At 29.3% G+C, this 9,809-nt stretch overlaps 1 pseudogene; it reads left to right on the top strand.

The window, feature by feature from the left end:
• Positions 1-8,065: 8,065 nt before the first annotated feature.
• On the top strand, positions 8,066-8,753 carry LOC132938865 (uncharacterized; annotated as a pseudogene).
• The last annotated feature ends 1,056 nt before the right edge of the window (positions 8,754-9,809 follow it).

Genomic DNA, 9,809 nt, shown 5'->3' with positions numbered 1-9,809 from the left:
TTCAATTGAGGTAAAATCATAAAAAAAAAATTGAAGGAGGGTGTTGGCGCCCGCAGGCAAATGCATTTTAGGAAACAAAAAAAAAAAAATTTGGAAAAATTTTTACAGAAGAAAATACATTTCAAAGTTCAAACTAAAATGCCCATATTCTTAAACCAAAAAAACCATTTAAATTATTTATTTCATTGAACAAGGATTATTCAAGAGGTGGCAGATTGTCAATGTTTAAAATATTCGGCTAGAGGTTAAATCCTAAAAAAAAAATTGAAGGAGGGTGTTGGCGCCCGCAGGCAAATGCATTTTAGGAAACCAAAAAAAAATTTTGAATACATTTAACTGTATGATTATACATTACAAAGTACAAACTAAAATGCCCAGATTTGTAAACAAAAAAACTATTTAAAATATTTAGTTCATTAAAGATAAGGATTATTCAAGGGTACCCAATTGTCAATTTTCAAAAAATTTGGCTAGAGGTTAAATCATAAAAAAAAAATTGAAGGAGGGTGTTAGCGCCCGCAGGCAAATGCATTTTAGAAAACAAAAAAAAAAAATTTGGAAAAATTTTTACAGAAGAAAATACATTTCAAAGTTCAAACTAAAATGCCCATATTCTTAAACCAAAAAAACCATTTAAATTATTTATTTCATTGAACAAGGATTATTCAAGAGGTGGCAGATTGTCAATGTTTAAAATATTCGGCTAGAGGTTAAATCCTAAAAAAAAAATTGAAAGAGGGTGTTGGCGCCCGCAGGCAAATGCATTTTAGGAAAACAAAAAAAAATGTTGAATAAATTTAACTGTATGATTACACATTACAAAGTACAAAATAAAATGCCCAGAATCTTAAACAAAAAAAACTATTTAAAATATTTAGTTCAATAAAGATAAAGATTATTCAAGAGGTACCAGATTGTCAATGTTTAAAATATTTGGCTAGAGGTTAAATCATAAAAAAAAATTGAAGGAGGGTGTTACCACCCGCAGGCAAATGCATTTTAGAAAACAAAAAAAAAAAAATTTGGAAAAATTTTTACAGAAGAAAATACATTTCAAAGTTCAAACTAAAATGCCCATATTCTTAAACCAAAAAAACCATTTAAATTATTTATTTCATTGAACAAGGATTATTCAAGAGGTGGCAGATTGTCAATGTTTAAAATATTCGGCTAGAGGTTAAATCCTAAAAAAAAAATTGAAGGAGGGTGTTGGCGCCCGCAGGCAAATGCATTTTAGGAAACCAAAAAAAAATTTTGAATACATTTAACTGTATGATTATACATTACAAAGTACAAACTAAAATGCCCAGATTTGTAAACAAAAAAACTATTTAAAATATTTAGTTCATTAAAGATAAGGATTATTCAAGGGTACCCAATTGTCAATGTTCAAAAAATTTGGCTAGAGGTTAAATCATAAAAAAAAAATTGAAGGAGGGTGTTAGCGCCCGCAGGCAAATGCATTTTAGAAAACAAAAAAAAAAAATTTGGAAAAATTTTTACAGAAGAAAATACATTTCAAAGTTCAAACTAAAATGCCCATATTCTTAAACCAAAAAAACCATTTAAATTATTTATTTCATTGAACAAGGATTATTCAAGAGGTGGCAGATTGTCAATGTTTAAAATATTCGGCTAGAGGTTAAATCCTAAAAAAAAAATTGAAAGAGGGTGTTGGCGCCCGCAGGCAAATGCATTTTAGGAAAACAAAAAAAAAAAAAATTTGGAAAAATTTTTACAGAAGAAAAATACATTTCAAAGTTCAAACTAAAATGCCCATATTCTTAAACCAAAAAAACCATTTAAATTATTTAGTTTATTTAAGATAAGGATTATTCAAGGGTACTCGATAGTCAATGTTTAAAATATTTGGCTAGAGGTTAAATCATTAAAAAAAAATTGAAGGAGGGTGTTGGCACCCGCAAGAAACTGCCTTTTACTGAACAAAAATACATTTCAAAGTTCAAACTAAAATGCCCAGAATATTAAACAGAAAAAACCTTTTAAAATATTTATTTCATTAAACAAGGATTATTCAAGAGGTACCAGATTGTCAATGTTTAAAAAATTCAATTGAGGTAAAATCATAAAAAAAAAATTGAAGGAGGGTGTTGGCGCCCGCAGGCAAATGCATTTTAGGAAACAAAAAAAAAAAAATTTGGAAAAATTTTTACAGAAGAAAATACATTTCAAAGTTCAAACTAAAATGCCCATATTCTTAAACCAAAAAAACCATTTAAATTATTTATTTCATTGAACAAGGATTATTCAAGAGGTGGCAGATTGTCAATGTTTAAAATATTCGGCTAGAGGTTAAATCCTAAAAAAAAAATTGAAAGAGGGTGTTGGCGCCCGCAGGCAAATGCATTTTAGGAAAACAAAAAAAAAAAAAATTTGGAAAAATTTTTACAGAAGAAAAATACATTTCAAAGTTCAAACTAAAATGCCCATATTCTTAAACCAAAAAAACCATTTAAATTATTTAGTTTATTTAAGATAAGGATTATTCAAGGGTACTCGATAGTCAATGTTTAAAATATTTGGCTAGAGGTTAAATCATAAAAAAAAATTGAAGGAGGGTTTTGGCGCCCGCAGGCAAATGCATTTTAGGAAAACAAAAAAAAATGTTGAATAAATTTAACTGTATGATTACACATTACAAAATACAAACAAAAAAGGCTCAGATTCTTAAACAAAAAAAACAATTTAAAATATTTAGTTCAATAAAGATAAAGATTATTCAAGAGGTGGCAGATTGTCAATGTTTAAAATATTCGGCTGAAAGGTTAAATCCTAAAAAAAAAATTGAAAGAGGGTGTTGGCGCCCGCAGGCAAATGCATTTTAGGAAAACAAAAAAAAAAAAAATTTGGAAAAATTTTTACAGAAGAAAAATACATTTCAAAGTTCAAACTAAAATGCCCATATTCTTAAACCAAAAAAACCATTTAAACTATTTAGTTTATTTAAGATAAGGATTATTCAAGGGTACTCGATAGTCAATGTTTAAATTATTTGGCTAGAGGTTAAATCATAAAAAAAAATTGAAGGAGGGTGTTAGCGCCCGCAGACAAATGCATGGAAAACAAAAAAAAAAATTTGGAAAAATTTTTGCAGAAGAAAAATACATTTCAAAGTTCAAACTAAAATGCCCATATTCTTAAACCAAAAAAACCATTTAAATTATTTATTTCATTGAACAAGGATTATTCAAGAGGTGGCAGATTGTCAATGTTTAAAATATTTGGCTAGAGGTTAAATCCTAAAAAAAAAATTGAAAGAGGGTGTTGGCGCCCGCAGGCAAATGCATTTTAGGAAAACAAAAAAAAAAAAAATTTGGAAAAATTTTTACAGAAGAAAATACATTTCAAAGTTCAAACTAAAATGCCCATATTCTTAAACCAAAAAAACCATTTAAATTATTTATTTCATTGAACAAGGATTATTCAAGAGGTGGCAGATTGTCAATGTTTAAAATATTCGGCTAGAGGTTAAATCCTAAAAAAAAAATTGAAAGAGGGTGTTAGCGCCCGCAGGCAAATGCATTTTAGAAAACAAAAAAAAAAAAAATTTGGAAAAATTTTTACAGAAGAAAATACATTTCAAAGTTCAAACTAAAATGCCCATATTCTTAAACCAAAAAAACCATTTAAATTATTTATTTCATTGAACAAGGATTATTCAAGAGGTGGCAGATTGTCAATGTTTAAAATATTCGGCTAGAGGTTAAATCCTAAAAAAAAAATTGAAAGAGGGTGTTGGCGCCCGCAGGCAAATGCATTTTAGGAAAACAAAAAAATTAATTTGGTAATAATTAAAGTAGGAATACACATTACGAAGTTCAAACGAAAATGCCCAGAATCTTAAACAGAATAAACTATTTAAAATATTTAGTTCATTAAAGAATGATTATTTACAGGCACTAAGTTATCAATTTTCACGTCAATACTAAATATTCAAGTAGAGTTACATTACAAAAATAAAATATGAAGGAGGGTGTTGTTGCTGGCTTGTCAGTGTTTAAAAAATCTATATAGAAAGATCTAGATAGGAATTAAATAACAGAAAAAAATTCTCTGAAGACTCACAAATTTGAAAATATTCATATTAAAAACCAATTGAATTAAATTTATCAAAAAAAATTGAAAGGGGAACGTGGGCTACCGCAGGCAAACGCATTTTAAGAAGCAGATAAAAAATTTTAAAAAAATCATATGGCACCAAGTTGTTAATGTTTTAAAAAAATATATATATCAAAGAATCAAAAAAAGTTAAATATATAAAAAATAAATTGAATGGGAACGTGAGAGAACCTAGCCCGTCTCTTTTAAAATTATATATTATGTACACAGGTACTCAGCGTAATCCCAGGTATAGCCGGTTAATCTTAAAAAAATTTTATACAAAAAAATCTACTAGAGTTCAATGAATTGAAAAAAAAATTGTTTGACAAATCTGGGTGAAATAACACTAAACAAAAGAATACGCTGGAAGCTAAATATTGCAATACATATTAACTACAATCCAAAAACTAGGTGTTGTTTACATTATAATAATGCGAACAGTTATTATGATCAGAGGTGTATCATATAAAATATTATTTTGTTATATTTTAAAATACATTTTATAATTTGTTGTGGTAAAAAAATCATTACTTAATTATTTAAGGCTGTATTTAAGTTTTTAATAACTATACTGGTACAACTCTTGCTGGCAGTCTTTAAGACCGTGTTAAAAACTATGATAATTAGTTAACATCTAATTTCCTGCCCTATCCTAACCTAACCTAACCTAACCAAATTAATAATATTTAAATATTTTCTTTCATTGTTATGTTTACTATATCGAATACCTTTATAGTTAGTAGGAAAAGATCATCGCAAAGCTCACGACCAGTGATTGTAGTCGTCTATCATTACCATAGCTTCAACTAACTTTAGGTTTACCAAACTAGCCTTCTTATGACTAATTACATTAGGACACTTTGAATTAAAAGTTCCTGAGTTGCAGGTTGCCGAACTTATAAGTGATTGATTATCAAGTTGATCCTTAGATTGTTGACACTTTAATCCATGCTATGGATGAAGCCCATAGATGATAAAGATATGGATAGTCCACGCCTATGTTGAATACATTTGAGGCCGCGTTCCCGGATTGAGGCTCATTTATATTGATAGTCGATACTCGAAATAGGTATACTTTATTTGGCATCAATTGTTCCCCTCGAAGACCGCTGATAAGACCATTATGTTATATCTTTATTATCCATGATGGAGCCATACCCAGCTCACTCATGTAAACAATTTGAAGTACATAACCTTGAGGCATTTCCTTTTAGGAAATTAATTAAATCCTCAAACATAACTCTTAATTCAAGAGCTTGTAACTAATACAATCATAATATAATATGAGTATAGTACATTCGTAATATTTTTTTATAATATTTACTGTTAGTGAAATATTAAGTTTGTATTTCTAATATAATATATGTTATGATATTTATGGACGACACTTGCACCATCCAAATCGGAAAATTGTGACTTACGCCGACACTCACGAAGGGCGCAGTACTGTGACTGTACTGGAAGCCAACAGTTGGCTGGCCCTTACGGGTACAGTACTGGCCATAATTTTATCCAGTACTGGTGTAGTACTGGAAAACCAGCACTGGTAGTTTAGTGCTGATCTAGTACTGGCATTTTACGGGCTCTGTTTCAATGGCGAGCAAGGGCCAGCCAGTATTTGTCGTAGTTATGCCTACATTGGCAGAATACGGGCATATTACGGGCTCCAATCGATATGCTAGTAAAGGCTAGCCACTGTTCCTCGTAGTTGAGCCTAGGTTGGCGGAGTACTGGCATTTTACGGGCTCTGTTTCAAGGGCCAGCCAGTGTTTGTCGTAGTTGTGTCTATAACTATTATTGTATATAGTTGACCCATCCTAGTCCGTAACTCGTTCTTCGGTTTTGGCGGCGACGCTGTCACGGTCGGTGTCGGTCAATGGTGTCGACGGTGAAAATATAGCTTCTCGTCCCACAGCCAGTTTTTTTTTTTTTTTTTGAACTTATAATACTTAATTTATATTTTTTATGAATAAAATGCTTTTTGGCACTTTTTCTGATTTCGTAGGTATTTAATATTACAGGACAAATATCCAGGACACTAATAAAACCAACCATCCACAATGATAAACTATTTTCAAGCTGTTTAAATTTTCTAAATTGATATCATACATTTTATCAGTATACCTATTCCCATGCCAATGTTCGGCATAGCACTTAGGGGTAGATATAAAATAGCTGTGCAAATAATATAAATATACCGGCGTATTCAGTCATCCTAAGTACATAGGTATCATGTACAGCTGTTTTTTACTTACCGTGTTATAAAGGGTAATGTTATATACAAATAGGTTTGTTCTAGTTCTACTCTATAATGGTAGCTATTTTATAGTTTTATATATGACCTACCTCTGGTGGGGTACCTTCTGATTTTAATTTTATTATTTTTAAAACAGTATTTTGCCTTGTCTTTGTGTCAGTGTATCAAAGGTATGTCGTATACTCGTATTTGACTATAATGATTTACAATTAACTTGGTTAATACTTAAAAGCGATTTGAACCACATTTGTTTTATTTAAATGTATGTGTAATAAAATACTATTACCTAAGTATTATATTTGTATTAGCCACGATTCACGAAGTCGTACAAATTATAATATTAGTATATTCCAATACAAATATTCAAATTTCAGTTACACAGTTTCATGAAGATGACAGTTTAATAAACAAATATATTATAATATAGTATTGTATTATTAATTATTATATTATATTATTATATTGTTTAGTATAATGATTTCTGTTATAAATATAGAAATCTGATGTTGTTAATCAGCCTATTTTCAGAGAAAACCATAATATAACGGCTGTATGCCCCCGCCGTACGCCACACTGCCAATGTATTATCGTTCGATCATTTCGCGGCGTTCACACACTCACACGATATATACGAATACGATACACACATACGTACTACAGTGTTCACTGAACAGTGACTAGTTACTATTCTCTATTTTATTATACCGTCTACGTCTGTGTAAGTGTTATAGCGCAATACGTCTTGTTAATGTTTATGAATATTGTTAAATTATGTAAACTATATTGTGTCGTCGGTTTTTAAATTTTTTTACTAACCACCCAGGTACGACGCACGTGTTGACGTAACGTACCACGTACATCAAAAAAGTTTAGTTGTGCAGGTGCATTTTCACCTACCTATCTACTTTTTTAATTATTATCGTTCTCATTATTGTTATTAATATTATAAATTGTAACTTCGTACTAAAACTCACTGTTTACATGAACCAGAATTAATATAAAAATAATAGGTTACCTATGCTATAATATAAAAAAATAGGTATTCAATTTTGTATATGCATATTGATTATTTTCATTCAATGTAATAGCCAATAGGTTTGTATAATTGTAATTAATGTTTAATTCATAGGCGTGCGCAGTCCTTGGCAGGAGGGGCAGTCATATGGTACCTAGTTAAATCATTTTTTAAAATTAACATTTGTAACTCTTTATAATTTGACTTTATTAGAGCAAAAATTGGATTCGTAGGAGGGGCAGCTGCACACGCCTATGTTTATACCAAAATAAAAAATATTTATAAGAGTAAAGCATAATAGTTTTTAAATTTCATCAACAATTAATGTGCAGTAGGTAATTGAAGACTAAAAAAAGTTGAGACCCCCCAACCCCCTTTAATGGGTTTTAACTTTTGGTATACATGGGCATACATTGGTATGTATTTTTATATTATGTCGTCCAGTCACATATGTTAGCATACTACTTCTAATTATATTTTAATCAATAAGATTAAGTATCATTGCATGTATGCTCATTATTATTTCACTTTAGTATCTCTTCACATTTTTACAATACCAAGCACATTATAATATATTACTTTATAAGTATACTTTTTAGTGATTATCTACAAAAAAAAAAAAATATTTGTTATGCCACTTACCAATTTCACCTAATGTATTTTTTTAAAATTATGTTTCAAAAGCAAATTTAGAATCGGTCAAAAGAAGCTTAGAATATAAAATCACAGAAGAGGCCAAACAAACAAGGCACTTATTTGCATCCCACAATAGTATAGGAGATATTAACAAAATCATGCAAGAAGAAAACTTAGATGACATGCCCAAATTAAACTTAGAAGATTTCCAACAGTTTGATAATGAATTAAAACATAACTTGGAGTTAATAAAAAAGCTGATAGAATTACTACTGAAACTGCACACTTTTATTTGATTTGTAATTCTATTTTTTATTTTTTAGAAATGTTTTATGTTGATCACCATTAAAAGTGGAGATACATTATCTGAAAGTTTAAAAGCAGTTATTCCGAGAATAATTTCGAAGGAAGTACAATTATTATAATAATTATAGTGCTTTTGGAAGGGAAACGAATGGAAGCAAGAAACTGAACTTTTCTAGGACACAATCATACTTATTAGGTATATAATATTGTTCGTATTTTGTATTTTATTTTTTTAAGTGTTATTTATTTTTGATTTCAGAAACCATTACTACCAAAGACTCTAATTCAAAACTAAAGGATATTTCAAGCCAACTAAGCCGTTGGTTTTCGGGTGCTAAGGATCGTGAAAGTGGGAAGAAAGAAAGGATTTTTAAGAAAATGAAACACAGCCTTAGTAGAGAAGATAAAAGTGATTAAAATATATTAATTGTATTTTAAAAGGTGTTGTTTAATAAAGATTTTGAAGAACTAAATTGAATTATACTTTATAAATTATTTATATCTTAGAAACACTAAAGATTGATCACTATAAGAACATTTTATTTTTTGAACTAGGCATAAACATGTTAAGTTATATATTAATTTGGAAATTGTATTCAACTTTTTTATCGTTACCTACTATATTCTACCCATTTTATAACATATTTTTTTATATTTATACATACACAGGAATAGATATTAATATATTTATCATTGTTACATTGCATTTTGGCACAATACATAAACTGACAATTATAGATCATTAAAAATATATTATAAAATATTTATATAAGTTTTATTAGTAAGGGCATGCCAGCACAGAACCAGCAATGGTAGACCAGTCACCAGTACAGAACCAGTAATATTATTGAGCCAGTAATATTACTTAGTACTGCACCAATAATGTTATTCAGTACTGGTCTAAATCTGCCTGCCAGTAATATGCCAGCATTAGCCTGTACTGGCGGAATGCTGCGCCTGTTGTGGATTTCCGATTGGAATGGTCCCTTGATATAGTAATGTGGCGACCCGGCACATCTCTTTTAGATAAATGATTAAATACTTAATCAAGTCTTCCAATTATCTCCCTATTATTACAACACCGTTACCAATATGCATTTTTTTTTTTTGGTTAGTTAATATAATTGCATGTTTTCATGATTTCTTCGTATTTATGCTTATTTTCTTAAAATGTTTTTATATTTTCGGTTCATCCGTTACCTACCTACATACCTACCTACCAAATGTGTAAATAAAGAATTTTTTTGTAGACCAATTTGAATTATAATTTATAAATTTAAAAAATTTTTAATAAAACGTTTTCATTCAGTATTTTTTTGAATTTTAAGTGCATATTTTTGTATATTTCAGTGCATATTTTTGAATATTTCAGTGCATATATTTGCCTGTTTTTAGTGCATACATGCAGGCAAATATTTAACGCTTTTTCATTGCATTAAATTCACAGCCCTGCTAATTACTTTTACTTCCAAT

This window comes from Metopolophium dirhodum, chromosome 2 (assembly GCF_019925205.1).
Source record: "Metopolophium dirhodum isolate CAU chromosome 2, ASM1992520v1, whole genome shotgun sequence".
In the NCBI taxonomy this organism is placed as follows: Eukaryota; Metazoa; Arthropoda; class Insecta; order Hemiptera; family Aphididae; genus Metopolophium; species Metopolophium dirhodum.
This window is presented reverse-complemented; position numbering and strand designations above follow the sequence as displayed.